Source organism: Coregonus clupeaformis, unplaced genomic scaffold (assembly GCF_020615455.1).
Source record: "Coregonus clupeaformis isolate EN_2021a unplaced genomic scaffold, ASM2061545v1 scaf0454, whole genome shotgun sequence".
Lineage (NCBI taxonomy): Eukaryota > Metazoa > Chordata > Actinopteri > Salmoniformes > Salmonidae > Coregonus > Coregonus clupeaformis.
This window is the reverse complement of record NW_025533909.1, coordinates 123,161-139,934: the sequence shown is the minus strand read 5'-3', so window position 1 is coordinate 139,934 and position 16,774 is coordinate 123,161.

The following is a 16,774-nucleotide window of genomic DNA, read 5'->3' as shown; positions in this document are numbered from 1 at the left end:
GATATCCAAATAGGGTGCTTATAAAAGCTCAATTTATAGATCTCTCGCTATTTTTATTTTACCGCTGCTCTTTAATTATCTGTTCCTTTTATTTCTTAGAATTTTTTAATATAATGTTTTTTTTGGTATTTCTTTTGGTATTCTTTCTTAAAATTGCATTGTTGGTTAAGGGCTTGTAAGTAAGCATTTCACTGTTGTATTCGGCGCATGTGACAAATAACATTTGGTTTGATTTGATTTGATTATACACTACCAGTCAAATGTTTGGACACACCTACTCATTCAAGGGTTTTTCTTTATTTTTTACTATTTTCTACATTGTAGAATAATCGTGAAGACATCAAAACGATGAAATAACACATATGGAATCATGTAATAACCAAAAAAAGTGTTAAACAAATCAAAATATATGTTATATTTGAGATTCTTCAAATAGCCACCCTTTGCCTTGATGACAGCTTTGCACACGCTTGGCATTCTCTCAACCAGCTTCATGAGGTAGTCACCTGGAATGCATTTCAATTAACAGGTGTGCTTTCTTAAAAGGTAATTTGTGGAATTTCTTTCCTTCTTAATGTGTTTGAGCCAATCAGTTGTGTTGTGACAAGGTAAGGGGGGTATACAGAAGATAGCCCTATTTGGTAAAAGACCAAGTCCATATTATGGCAAGAACAGCTCAAATAAGCAAAGAGAAACGACAGTCCATCATTACTTTAAGGCATGAAGGTCAGTCAATCCAGAAAATGTTAAGAACTTTGAAAGTTTCTTCAAGTGCAGTCGCAAAAACCATCAAGCGCTATGATGAAACTGGCTCTCAAGAGGACCACCACAGGAATGGAAGACCCAGAGTTACCTCTGCTGGAGAGGATAAGTTCATTAGTTACCAGCCTCAGAAATTGCAGCCCAAATAAATGCTTCACAGAGTTCAAGTCACAGACACATCTCAACATCAACTGTTCAGAGGGGACTGTGTGAATCAGGCCTTCATGGTCAAATTGCTGCAAAGAAACCACTACTAAAGGACACCAATAATAAGAAGATACCTGCTTGGGCCAAGAAACACGAGCAATGGACATTAGACCGGTGGAAATGTGTCCTTTGGTCTGGAGTCCAAATTTGAGATTTTTGGTTCCAACCGCTGTGTCTGTGAGACGCGGTGTGGGTGAACGGATGATCTCCGCATGTGTATTTCCCACCGTAAAGCATGGAGGAGGAGATGTTATGGTGTGGAGGTGCTTTGCTGGTGACACTGTCTGTGATTTATTTAGAATTCAACGCACACTTAACCAGCACGGCTACCACAATATTCTGCAGCGATACGCCATCCCATCTGGTTTGGGCTTAGTGGGACTATCATTTGTTTTTCAACAGGACAATGACCCAAAACACACCTCCAGGCTGTGTAAGGGCTATTTTACCAAGAAGGAGAGTGATGGAGTGCTGCATCAGATGACCTGGCCTCCACAATCACCCGACCTCAACCCAATTGAGATGGTTTGGGATGAGACGGACGGCAGAGTGAAGGAAAAGCAGCCAACAAGTGCTAAGCATATGTGGGAACTCCTTCAAGACTGTTGGAAAAGCATTCCAGGTGAAGCTGGTTGAGAGAATGCCAAGAATGTGCAAAGCTGTCATCAAGGCAAAGGGTGGCTATTTGAAGTTAAAATATATTTTGATTTGTTTAACACTTTTTTGGTTACTACATGATTCCATATGTGTTATTTCATAGTTTTGACGTCTTCACTATTATTCTACAATGTAGAAAATAGTAAAAAAAAATTAAGAAAATCCCTTGAATGAGTAGGTGTGTCCAAACTTTTGTCTGGTACTGTAGTTCACTGTCTACTCCCCTGTCTAATTCAAACTCTCCATTTGGTATGATCCAGCCTTGCTGTTTGGCTGGCAGGGAGACTGCTCCATCCGCTGGTACAGAGGGGTGGCTAGACTGGACTGGACCCCGCAAAAGCCTAAAGCTGTGCAGTCCCACCACCAGCTTCTGGGCCTGTAATCATAAAAGATATCAGGATAGGACTGCAGATCTGGGATCAGGTCCCCCCCCCCCGTGGTCCTCTGTAGCTCAGCTGGTAGAGCACGGCGCTTGTAACGCCAAGGTAGTGGGTTCGATCCCCGGGACCACCCGTACAAAAAAAAATAATGTATGCACGCATGACTGTAAGTCGCTTTGGATAAAAGCATCTGCTAAATGGCATATTATTATTATTATTATTATTATTATTATTATTATAATTATTATTATTATTATTATCGTATTTATTGTGATTTAAATGTAAAAACTGATCCTTGATCAGCACTTCTACTCGGAGACACTTTGAATAAAGGCCCTGGTGACAGGGATGGCTGGTGGTATGAATGGTTACATATGGTGACAGGGATGGCTGGTGGTATGAATGGTTACATATGGTTACAGGGGTGGCTGGTGGTATGAATGGTTACATATGGTTACAGGGATGGCTGGTGGTATGAATGGTTACATATGGTGACAGGGGTGGCTGGTGGTATGAATGGTTACATATGGTGACAGGGATGGCTGGTGGTATGAATGGTTACATATGGTGACAGGGATGGCTGGTGGTATGAATGGTTACATATGGTGACAGGGGTGGCTGGTGGTATGAATGGTTACATATGGTTACAGGGGTGGCTGGTGGTATGAATGGTTACATATGGTGACAGGGATGGCTGGTGGTATGAATGGTTACATATGGTGACAGGGATGGCTGGTGGTATGAATGGTTACATATGGTTACAGGGGTTGCTGGTGGTATGAATGGTTACATATGGTGACAGGGATGGCTGGTGGTATGAATGGTTACATATGGTTACAGGGGTTGCTGGTGGTATGAATGGTTACATATGGTTACAGGGGTGGCTGGTGGTATGAATGGTTACATATGGTTACAGGGATGGCTGGTGGTATGAATGGTTACATATGGTGACAGGGATGGCTGGTGGTATGAATGGTTACATATGGTGACAGGGATGGCTGGTGGTATGAATGGTTACATATGGTGACAGGGATGGCTGGTGGTATGAATGGTTACATATGGTGACAGGGATGGCTGGTGGTATGAATGGTTACATATGGTGACAGGGATGGCTGGTGGTATGAATGGTTACATATGGTGACAGGGATGGCTGGTGGTATGAATGGTTACATATGGTGACAGGGATGGCTGGTGGTATGAATGGTTACATATGGTGACAGGGGTGGCTGGTGGTATGAATGGTTACATATGGTGACAGGGGTGGCTGGTGGTATGAATGGTTACATATGGTGACAGGGGTGGCTGGTGGTATGAATGGTTACATATGGTTACAGGGGTGGCTGGTGGTATGAATGGTTACATATGGTTACAGGGATGGCTGGTGGTATGAATGGTTACATATGGTTACAGGGGTGGCTGGTGGTATGAATGGTTACATATGGTTACAGGGGTGGCTGGTGGTATGAATGGTTACATATGGTGACAGGGATGGCTGGTGGTATGAATGGTTACATATGGTGACAGGGATGGCTGGTGGTATGAATGGTTACATATGGTGACAGGGGTGGCTGGTGGTATGAATGGTTACATATGGTTACAGGGGTGGCTGGTGGTATGAATGGTTACATATGGTTACAGGGATGGCTGGTGGTATGAATGGTTACATATGGTTACAGGGATGGCTGGTGGTATGAATGGTTACATATGGTTACAGGGGTGGCTGGTGGTATGAATGGTTACATATGGTTACAGGGGTGGCTGGTGGTATGAATGGTTACATATGGTTACAGGGATGGCTGGTGGTATGAATGGTTACATATGGTGACAGGGGTGGCTGGTGGTATGAATGGTTACATATGGTTACAGGGGTGGCTGGTGGAATGAATGGTTACATATGGTTACAGGGATGGCTGGTGGTATGAATGGTTACATATGGTTACAGGGATGGCTGGTGGTATGAATGGTTACATATGGTTACAGGGATGGCTGGTGGTATGAATGGTTACATATGGTTACAGGGGTGGCTGGTGGTATGAATGGTTACATATGGTGACAGGGATGGCTGGTGGTATGAATGGTTACATATGGTGACAGGGGTGGCTGGTGGTATGAATGGTTACATATGGTGACAGGGATGGCTGGTGGTATGAATGGTTACATATGGTTACAGGGGTGGCTGGTGGTATGAATGGTTACATATGGTTACAGGGATGGCTGGTGGTATGAATGGTTACATATGGTGACAGGGGTGGCTGGTGGTATGAATGGTTACATATGGTTACAGGGATGGCTGGTGGTATGAATGGTTACATATGGTTACAGGGGTGGTTGGTGGTATGAATGGTTACATATGGTGACAGGGATGGCTGGTGGTATGAATGGTTACATATGGTTACAGGGGTGGCTGGTGGTATGAATGGTTACATATGGTTACAGGGGTGGCTGGTGGTATGAATGGTTACATATGGTGACAGGGGTGGCTGGTGGTATGAATGGTTACATATGGTGACAGGGGTGGCTGGTGGTATGAATGGTTACATATGGTTACAGGGGTGGCTGGTGGTATGAATGGTTACATATGGTTACAGGGGTGGCTGGTGGTATGAATGGTTACATATGGTTACAGGGGTGGCTGGTGGTATGAATGGTTACATATGGTGACAGGGATGGCTGGTGGTATGAATGGTTACATATGGTGACAGGGGTGGCTGGTGGTATGAATGGTTACATATGGTGACAGGGGTGGCTGGTGGTATGAATGGTTACATATGGTTACAGGGGTGGCTGGTGGTATGAATGGTTACATATGGTTACAGGGGTTGCTGGTGGTATGAATGGTTACATATGGTTACAGGGGTGGCTGGTGGTATGAATGGTTACATATGGTGACAGGGATGGCTGGTGGTATGAATGGTTACATATGGTGACAGGGGTGGCTGGTGGTATGAATGGTTACATATGGAGACAGGGGTGGCTGGTGGTATGAATGGTTACATATGGTGACAGGGATGGCTGGTGGTATGAATGGTTACATATGGTTACAGGGATGGCTGGTGGTATGAATGGTTACATATGGTGACAGGGGTGGCTGGTGGTATGAATGGTTACATATGGTTACAGGGGTGGCTGGTGGTATGAATGGTTACATATGGTTACAGGGGTGGCTGGTGGTATGAATGGTTACATATGGTTACAGGGGTGGCTGGTGGTATGAATGGTTACATATGGTTACAGGGGTGGCTGGTGGTATGAATGGTTACATATGGTGACAGGGATGGCTGGTGGTATGAATGGTTACATATGGTGACAGGGGTGGCTGGTGGTATGAATGGTTACATATGGTTACAGGGGTGGCTGGTGGTATGAATGGTTACATATGGTTACAGGGGTGGCTGGTGGTATGAATGGTTACATATGGTGACAGGGGTGGCTGGTGGTATGAATGGTTACATATGGTGACAGGGGTGGCTGGTGGTATGAATGGTTACATATGGTTACAGGGGTGGCTGGTGGTATGAATGGTTACATATGGTGACAGGGATGGCTGGTGGTATGAATGGTTACATATGGTTACAGGGATGGCTGGTGGTATGAATGGTTACATATGGTTACAGGGGTGGCTGGTGGTATGAATGGTTACATATGGTGACAGGGATGGCTGGTGGTATGAATGGTTACATATGGTGACAGGGGTGGCTGGTGGTATGAATGGTTACATATGGTGACAGGGGTGGCTGGTGGTATGAATGGTTACATATGGTGACAGGGGTGGCTGGTGGTATGAATGGTTACATATGGTTACAGGGGTGGCTGGTGGTATGAATGGTTACATATGGTTACAGGGGTGGCTGGTGGTATGAATGGTTACATATGGTGACAGGGATGGCTGGTGGTATGAATGGTTACATATGGTGACAGGGGTGGCTGGTGGTATGAATGGTTACATATGGTTACAGGGATGGCTGGTGGTATGAATGGTTACATATGGTGACAGGGATGGCTGGTGGTATGAATGGTTACATATGGTGACAGGGATGGCTGGTGGTATGAATGGTTACATATGGTGACAGGGATGGCTGGTGGTATGAATGGTTACATATGGTGACAGGGGTGGCTGGTGGTATGAATGGTTACATATGGTTACAGGGATGGCTGGTGGTATGAATGGTTACATATGGTTACAGGGGTGGCTGGTGGTATGAATGGTTACATATGGTTACAGGGATGGCTGGTGGTATGAATGGTTACATATGGTTACAGGGATGGCTGGTGGTATGAATGGTTACATATGGTTACAGGGGTGGCTGGTGGTATGAATGGTTACATATGGTGACAGGGATGGCTGGTGGTATGAATGGTTACATATGGTGACAGGGGATGGCTGGTGGTATGAATGGTTACATATGGTTACAGGGGATGGCTGGTGGTATGAATGGTTACATATGGTGACAGGGATGGCTGGTGGTATGAATGGTTACATATGGTGACAGGGGTGGCTGGTGGTATGAATGGTTACATATGGTTACAGGGGTGGCTGGTGGTATGAATGGTTACATATGGTGACAGGGGTGGCTGGTGGTATGAATGGTTACATATGGTGACAGGGGTGGCTGGTGGTATGAATGGTTACATATGGTTACAGGGGTGGCTGGTGGTATGAATGGTTACATATGGTGACAGGGGTGGCTGGTGGTATGAATGGTTACATATGGTTACAGGGGTGGCTGGTGGTATGAATGGTTACATATGGTTACAGGGGTGGCTGGTGGTATGAATGGTTACATATGGTGACAGGGGTGGCTGGTGGTATGAATGGTTACATATGGTTACAGGGGTGGCTGGTGGTATGAATGGTTACATATGGTGACAGGGGTGGCTGGTGGTATGAATGGTTACATATGGTGACAGGGGTGGCTGGTGGTATGAATGGTTACATATGGTTACAGGGGTGGCTGGTGGTATGAATGGTTACATATGGTTACAGGGGGTGGCTGGTGGTATGAATGGTTACATATGGTTACAGGGGTGGCTGGTGGTATGAATGGTTACATATGGTTACAGGGGTGGCTGGTGGTATGAATGGTTACATATGGTTACAGGGGTGGCTGGTGGTATGAATGGTTACATATGGTTACAGGGGTGGCTGGTGGTATGAATGGTTACATATGGTTACAGGGGTGGCTGGTGGTATGAATGGTTACATATGGTTACAGGGGTGGCTGGTGGTATGAATGGTTACATATGGTTACAGGGGTGGCTGGTGGTATGAATGGTTACATATGGTGACAGGGGTGGCTGGTGGTATGAATGGTTACATATGGTTACAGGGGTGGCTGGTGGTATGAATGGTTACATATGGTTACAGGGGTGGCTGGTGGTATGAATGGTTACATATGGTGACAGGGGTGGCTGGTGGTATGAATGGTTACATATGGTGACAGGGGTGGCTGGTGGTATGAATGGTTACATATGGTTACAGGGGTGGCTGGTGGTATGAATGGTTACATATGGTTACAGGGGATGGCTGGTGGTATGAATGGTTACATATGGTTACAGGGGTGGCTGGTGGTATGAATGGTTACATATGGTTACAGGGGATGGCTGGTGGTATGAATGGTTACATATGGTTACAGGGGTGGCTGGTGGTATGAATGGTTACATATGGTGACAGGGGTGGCTGGTGGTATGAATGGTTACATATGGTGACAGGGGTGGCTGGTGGTATGAATGGTTACATATGGTTACAGGGGTGGCTGGTGGTATGAATGGTTACATATGGTTACAGGGGTGGCTGGTGGTATGAATGGTTACATATGGTTACAGGGGTGGCTGGTGGTATGAATGGTTACATATGGTTACAGGGGTGGCTGGTGGTATGAATGGTTACATATGGTGACAGGGGTGGCTGGTGGTATGAATGGTTACATATGGTGACAGGGGTGGCTGGTGGTATGAATGGTTACATATGGTTACAGGGGTGGCTGGTGGTATGAATGGTTACATATGGTTACAGGGGTGGCTGGTGGTATGAATGGTTACATATGGTGACAGGGGTGGCTGGTGGTATGAATGGTTACATATGGTTACAGGGGTGGCTGGTGGTATGAATGGTTACATATGGTGACAGGGGTGGCTGGTGGTATGAATGGTTACATATGGTTACAGGGGTGGCTGGTGGTATGAATGGTTACATATGGTTACAGGGGTGGCTGGTGGTATGAATGGTTACATATGGTTACAGGGGTGGCTGGTGGTATGAATGGTTACATATGGTTACAGGGGTGGCTGGTGGTATGAATGGTTACATATGGTGACAGGGGTGGCTGGTGGTATGAATGGTTACATATGGTTACAGGGGTGGCTGGTGGTATGAATGGTTACATATGGTTACAGGGGTGGCTGGTGGTATGAATGGTTACATATGGTTACAGGGGTGGCTGGTGGTATGAATGGTTACATATGGTTACAGGGGTGGCTGGTGGTATGAATGGTTACATATGGTGACAGGGGTGGCTGGTGGTATGAATGGTTACATATGGTTACAGGGGTGGCTGGTGGTATGAATGGTTACATATGGTGACAGGGGTGGCTGGTGGTATGAATGGTTACATATGGTTACAGGGGTGGCTGGTGGTATGAATGGTTACATATGGTTACAGGGGTGGCTGGTGGTATGAATGGTTACATATGGTTACAGGGGTGGCTGGTGGTATGAATGGTTACATATGGTGACAGGGGTGGCTGGTGGTATGAATGGTTACATATGGTGACAGGGGTGGCTGGTGGTATGAATGGTTACATATGGTGACAGGGGTGGCTGGTGGTATGAATGGTTACATATGGTTACAGGGGTGGCTGGTGGTATGAATGGTTACATATGGTGACAGGGGTGGCTGGTGGTATGAATGGTTACATATGGTTACAGGGGGTGGCTGGTGGTATGAATGGTTACATATGGTTACAGGGGTGGCTGGTGGTATGAATGGTTACATATGGTGACAGGGGTGGCTGGTGGTATGAATGGTTACATATGGTGACAGGGGTGGCTGGTGGTATGAATGGTTACATATGGTGACAGGGGTGGCTGGTGGTATGAATGGTTACATATGGTTACAGGGGTGGCTGGTGGTATGAATGGTTACATATGGTGACAGGGGTGGCTGGTGGTATGAATGGTTACATATGGTTACAGGGGTGGCTGGTGGTATGAATGGTTACATATGGTGACAGGGGTGGCTGGTGGTATGAATGGTTACATATGGTTACAGGGGTGGCTGGTGGTATGAATGGTTACATATGGTGACAGGGGTGGCTGGTGGTATGAATGGTTACATATGGTGACAGGGGTGGCTGGTGGTATGAATGGTTACATATGGTTACAGGGGTGGCTGGTGGTATGAATGGTTACATATGGTGACAGGGGTGGCTGGTGGTATGAATGGTTACATATGGTTACAGGGGTGGCTGGTGGTATGAATGGTTACATATGTTTACAGGGGTGGCTGGTGGTATGAATGGTTACATATGGTGACAGGGGTGGCTGGTGGTATGAATGGTTACATATGGTTACAGGGGTGGCTGGTGGTATGAATGGTTACATATGGTGACAGGGGTGGCTGGTGGCATGAATGGTTACATATGGTTACAGGGGTGGCTGGTGGTATGAATGGTTACATATGGTTACAGGGGTGGCTGGTGGTATGAATGGTTACATATGGTGACAGGGGTGGCTGGTGGTATGAATGGTTACATATGGTGACAGGGGTGGCTGGTGGTATGAATGGTTACATATGGTGACAGGGGTGGCTGGTGGTATGAATGGTTACATATGGTGACAGGGATGGCTGGTGGTATGAATGGTTACATATGGTTACAGGGGTGGCTGGTGGTATGAATGGTTACATATGGTGTGATGTCACGAGAGGCTGCGTCCTGGAGGGACGTTACATCCCCCTGAGATGGCTGCAAACCCAGACAGCTATGGCTCCATCTGCTGGTATGGTCGGGAACTCCAACCCTCTATGGCCAATCTTCCCACGCAGCTGAAACCAATCAGGAGCTGATGAGCTGAAGGTTTGTTGAAGGGAAGAGACACGGTCTCCAAGCTGGGCTCTCTGGAGGACAAGAGTGCTGCACGTCCACTTCCATGAGGAATATAAGGATTTGGAGATACTTACCTTTGGGAAATACTCACCTTTGGATATATGCACCTGTGGAAATACGTGTGGGACATTTGGAAGGACGTTTTGCTGGGTTGGCCACTAGCTGCAACGTGGAATACAGTAAGACTGGGGAAAAGTTATTTGAGCGAGTGAGAGTTATGATTTTGGATGTGGAAGAGACATCCCTGAACTGTTAACCCTTAAAGAGCCACAAGAGAACAGAATTGTGTTATAATTTCGTTAGTTTCCCAAGACCTTTAATAAAATCCTTGTTTTGGTTGAACCTGGTCTCCTTGCACTACTTGAGCAATCCCGCTGAAAGCTGTGTAGCCTCTCGTGACATCACAGATGGTGGAGAATACGGGCACGCTCAAGCGTTAATAGTGCATGTCAGAGGAGGATACCGAAGGTTTGATCACCCAGTTTTCCAAGTTGGCCGTAGGCTCCCCGCCGACTGAAATGGAGGACATATTGAAAGCCCTTGTTGCTGGCCAGCAAGCCCAGATGCAAGCAAACGTGGCTCTCTTGGAGGAGCAAAAGAAAGCCAACCTTCTGAAGGCAGAGGAATTGCAGTTGCAGAGACAGAGGGTGGTCCAAAATACCCGCCCAATAAAGGCAAGTGACTTTATATCTAAGATGGGAGCTACCGATGACATTGAGGCATACCTGCATGCATTTGAGGCCACGGCCACTAGGGAAGCCTGGCCCAAGCAACAGTGGGTTGGTCTGTTAGCCCCCTTTCTAACCGGGGAATCACTGAATGCTGTCCGGGACCTGGGCCCTGACCAGGTTACTGACTATGATGCCCTGAAGTCTGAGATCCTCAGCAGATATGGACTCACAAAGTTTGGTATGGCCCAGCGCTTTCACAGCTGGACCTTCCAACCAGACCAACCTCCTCGGGCGCAGATGCATGAACTTGTCCGAATCGCAAGGAAATGGCTGGATCCGCAGAGGAATACAGCAGCGGCGGTGGTGGAGGCCGTTGTGGTGGATCGTTACCTACGCGCCCTGCCTTATGAGGCAAAACGGTTCATCAGTCAACAGGCCTTGACCACGGCTGATCTGACCGTGGAAGCTGTGGAAAAGTACCAGGCCACAGCGGAGATGCTGAATGCTTCCCGAAAAGACCCCAGGAGTGCGGCCCCACCACAAATGGGAAGAACCCGTCCAAAGGACCCCAAGGTCTCGAACCCAGCCACGTCAGGACTTATCCCGGCTCCAGGGGGAGCCAGAAACCAGGCGGGTCCAAGAAGAGTACACCAGGAGGGGGAAACTCGACAGTGTTACCGGTGTGGGGAGATGGGACATATCTCCTGGCAGTGTGGGAAACCAGCCGATGAACCTATGCCCACTGCGGAGTCCTCCAGCTCAGCACCCACACACCGTGTTGCCTCGCTCTTGGGAGTCGTAGATGGCGGCCCAGATCGACCCCCCACCTGCCCGGTAACTGTGAATCACCATGATGTGGAGGCCTTACTGGATTCTGGTAGCCGGGCCACCCTGGTGCGTAAGGATTTGGTGGGCCCAACGTGTCTGACCCCGGGGAAAGTCCTCCCAGTTTCCTGTGTCCATGGGGACACCAGAGAATACCCCATTACTGAACTTACAATGACCAGCACACGGGGAACCATACACACGACGGCGGGGGTGGTTGATTCCCTCCCGTCCCTGTCCTAATTGGACGAGACTGCCCAGCCTTTTACCCACTCTGGAGAGAGTCTCAGGAGAGGATAACCCGAGTACCTCGGAAACGGAGAGGCAAGCCTCATCCTGGGAAGGCTCCGGTGCAATCCTCCGAGTTACTCACTCCCGCCCGGGCTCTGATAGGGATGGCAGGTGCCCAGACCAACACCGAGACGGAGCTACAGAATCTGGACAAAGAACTGTCTGGTCTGAAGGGGACCGCTGAGAGGTATCGTTTGTTAAAGCAACAGTTAGACATGAAGACAGAAGAGTTAGATATCCTCCAGGCTAAACTCCAACAGAGCTCCTTCCCTAAGCAACAGGAGGAGCTGGAGAGGCTGCGCAGGACCATCGAGGAGTGTGAGGAGACCCTGCGCAGTAGTAAGGAGGTCCAGAAGAAGGCAGAGGAGAAGTACAAGGTGTTGGAGAACAAGATGAAGAATGCGGAGGCAGAGAGAGAGAAGGAACTGAAAGCTGCTCAACAGAAGCTAAACTCTGCTAAAACCAAGGCTGATGCGTTCAGTAAGAAACTCAAGGAGAGACAACAGGAGGCTGAGTCCCTGGTCCTAGAGTTGGAGGAGTTGAAGAGAGAGCAGTCTGGCAAGCACCACGGCAATGCGGACGCCCTCTCCCGGCGTGATGCCTTCTTCGCTGCCTTTACCCCGACGAGGACGTCGGTCCCGAGGAGGGGGATGTGTGATGTCACGAGAGGCTGCGTCCTGGAGGGACGTTACATCCCCCTGAGATGGCTGCAAACCCAGACAGCTATGGCTCCATCTGCTGGTATGGTCGGGAACTCCAACCCTCTATGGCCAATCTTCCCACGCAGCTGAAACCAATCAGGAGCTGATGAGCTGAAGGTTTGTTGAAGGGAAGAGACACGGTCTCCAAGCTGGGCTCTCTGGAGGACAAGAGTGCTGCACGTCCACTTCCATGAGGAATATAAGGATTTGGAGATACTTACCTTTGGGAAATACTCACCTTTGGATATATGCACCTGTGGAAATACGTGTGGGACATTTGGAAGGACGTTTTGCTGGGTTGGCCACTAGCTGCAACGTGGAATACAGTAAGACTGGGGAAAAGTTATTTGAGCGAGTGAGAGTTATGATTTTGGATGTGGAAGAGACATCCCTGAACTGTTAACCCTTAAAGAGCCACAAGAGAACAGAATTGTGTTATAATTTCGTTAGTTTCCCAAGACCTTTAATAAAATCCTTGTTTTGGTTGAACCTGGTCTCCTTGCACTACTTGAGCAATCCCGCTGAAAGCTGTGTAGCCTCTCGTGACATCACAATGGTTACAGGGGTGGCTGGTGGTATGAATGGTTACATATGGTTACAGGGGTGGCTGGTGGTATGAATGGTTACATATGGTGACAGGGGTGGCTGGTGGTATGAATGGTTACATATGGTGACAGGGATGGCTGGTGGTATGAATGGTTACATATGGTGACAGGGATGGCTGGTGGTATGAATGGTTACATATGGTGACAGGGGTGGCTGGTGGTATGAATGGTTACATATGGTGACAGGGGTGGCTGGTGGTATGAATGGTTACATATGGTTACAGGGGTGGCTGGTGGTATGAATGGTTACATATGGTGACAGGGGTGGCTGGTGGTATGAATGGTTACATATGGTGACAGGGGTGGCTGGTGGTATGAATGGTTACATATGGTTACAGGGGTGGCTGGTGGTATGAATGGTTACATATGGTGACAGGGGTGGCTGGTGGTATGAATGGTTACATATGGTTACAGGGGTGGCTGGTGGTATGAATGGTTACATATGGTGACAGGGGTGGCTGGTGGTATGAATGGTTACATATGGTGACAGGGGTGGCTGGTGGTATGAATGGTTACATATGGTGACAGGGGTGGCTGGTGGTATGAATGGTTACATATGGTGACAGGGGTGGCTGGTGGTATGAATGGTTACATATGGTTACAGGGGTGGCTGGTGGTATGAATGGTTACATATGGTTACAGGGGTGGCTGGTGGTATGAATGGTTACATATGGTTACAGGGGTGGCTGGTGGTATGAATGGTTACATATGGTTACAGGGGTGGCTGGTGGTATGAATGGTTACATATGGTTACAGGGGTGGCTGGTGGTATGAATGGTTACATATGGTTACAGGGGTGGCTGGTGGTGGCTGGGCCCCCCAAAGCCAAAAGGAGTTCACCACCACAGCCTCTGGATTAGGAGGGCCCCCCATCAAAACACATTTCGGAAGTCTGCGATCTGCAATGTGATTGGGGAGAAATGGAATAGTCAAGGGGTTCAACATTGTAGGAAGTATTGCCTTCTTCTCTTGTTCTCTGATACGGCCCTGCTGCTTTCGTTGAAGGCACTTCTCTTCTCTCCACTCTCTCAATTCAATTTCAATTTCAATTTAAGGGCTTTATTGGCATGGGAAACGTATGTTAACATTGCCAAAGCAAGTGAAGTAGATAGTAAACAAAAGTGAAATAAACAATAAATATTAACAGTAAACATTACACTCAGAAGTTCCAAAAGAATAAAGACATTTCAAATGTCATATTATGTATATATACAGTGTTGTAACAATGTACACATAGTTAAAGTACAAATGGGAAAATAAATAAACATAAATATGGGTTGTATTTACAATGGTGTTTGTTCTTCACTGGTTGCCCTTTTCTTGTGGCAACAGGTCACAAATCTTACAGCTGTGATGGCACACTGTGGTTTTTCACCCAGTAGATAAGGGAGTTTATCAAAATTGGGTTTATTTTCGAATTCTTTGTGGATCGCTGTAATCTGAGGGAAATATGTGTCTCTAATATGGTAATACATTTGGCAGGAGGTTAGGAAGTGCAGCTCAGTTTCCACCTCATTTTGTGGGCAGTGTGCACATAGCCTGTCTTCTCTTGAGAGCCAGGTCTGCCTACGGCGGCCTTTCTCAATAGCAAGGCTATGCTCACTGAGTCTGTACATAGTCAAAGCTTTCCTTAAGTTTGGGTCAGTCACAGTGGTCAAGTATTCTGCCACTGTGTACTCTCTGTTTAGGGCCAAATAGCATTCTAGTTTGCTCAGTTTTTTTGTTTGTTCTTTCCAATGTGTCAAGTAATTCTGTTTTTGTTTTCTCATGATTTGGTTGGGTCTAATTGTGTTGTTGTTGTTGTTGTTGTTGTCCTGGGGCTCTGTGGGGTCTGTTTGTGTTTGTGACCAGGACCAGCTTACTTAGGGGACTCTTCTCCAGGTTAATCTCTCTGTAGGTGATGGCTTTGTTATGGAAGGTTTGGGAATCGGTTCCTTTTAGGTGGTTGTAGAATTGAACAGCTCTTTTATGGATTTTGATAATTAGCGGGTATCGGCCTAATTCTGCTCTTCATGCATTATTTGGTGTTTACATTGTACACAGAGGATATTTTTGCAGAATTCTGCATGCAGAGTCTCAATTTGGTGTTTGTCCAATTTTGTGAATTGTTGGTTGGTGAGCGGACCCCAGACCTCACAACCATAAAGCGCTCTCTCTCTCTCTCTCTCTCTCTCCTCTCTCTCTCTCTCTCTCTCTCTCTCTCTCTCTCTCTCACAGACACACTCTCTTGGCAGGACCTCAGAACAAAGTCATCGAGGAACAATTTCTTCTCTCTCTCTCTCTCTCTCTCTCTCTCTCTCTCTCTCTCTCTCTCTCTCTCTCTCTCTCTCTCTCTCTCTCTCTCTCTCACAGACACACTCTCTTGGCAGGACCTCAGAACAAAGTCATCGAGGAACAATTTCTACTCTCTCTCTCTCTCTCTCTCTCTCTCTCTCTCTCTCCTCTCTCACACAGACACACTCTCTTGGCAGGACCTCAGAACAAAGTCATCGAGGAACAATTTCTACTCTCTCTCTCTCTCTCTCTCTCTCTCTCTCTCTCTCTCTCTCTCTCTCTCTCTCTCTCTCTCTCTCTCTCTCTCTCTCTCTCTCTCTCTCTCTCTCTCTCTCCCTCTCTCTCTCTCTCTCTCTCTCTCTCTCTCCTCTCCCCCTCTCTCTCTCTCTCTCTAAGGAGCACCTCCCTGCATGCGCTCTATGTTCTTTCCCTTATTTTGGGGAGACCGAGGAAGGGGAGAGAAGGAGGGTAGTGTAGAGGACATGGGTAGAGGAGAGGAGAGATGAGGAGGTAGAAGCAGAGGAGATAGGAGATATACCAGCAGCAGGTGGGGTTGGTTGGGTTAGGACTGGGGTTGGGGGAGGTGGGTTTGGGGGTTGTGGTGTGGTTGGGTTAGGACTGGGGTTGGGGGAGGTGGGTTTGGGGGTTGTGGTGTGGTTGGGTTAGGACTGGGGTTGGGGGGAGGTGGGTTTGGGGGTTGTGGTCTGGTTTAGGACTGGGGTTGGGGGAGGTGGGTTTGGGGGTTGTGGTGTGGTTGGGTTAGGACTGGGGTTGGGGGAGGTGGGTTTGGGGGTTGTGGTGTGGTCTGGTTTAGGACTGGGGTTGGGGGAGGTGGGTTTGGGGGTTGTGGTGTGGTTGGGTTAGGACTGGGGTTGGGGGAGGTGGGTTTGGGGGAGGTGGTCTGGTTTAGGACTGGGGTTGGGGGAGGTGGGTTTGGGGGTTGTGGTCTGGTTGGGTTAGGACTGGGGTTGGGGGAGGTGGGTTTGGGGGAGGTGGTCTGGTTGGGTTAGGACTGGGGTTGGGGGAGGTGGGTTTGGGGGTTGTGGTGTGGTTGGGTTAGGACTGGGGTTGGGGGAGGTGGGTTTGGGGGTTGTGGTGTGGTTGGGTTAGGACTGGGGTTGGGGGAGGTGGGTTTGGGGGTTGTGGTCTGGTTGGGTTAGGACTGGGGTTGGGGGGGGGTGGGTTTGGGGGTTGTGGTGTGGTTGGGTTAGGACTGGGGTTGGGGGAGGTGGGTTTGGGGGTTGTGGTGTGGTTGGGTTAGGACTGGGGTTGGGGGAGGTGGGTTTGGGGGTTGTGGT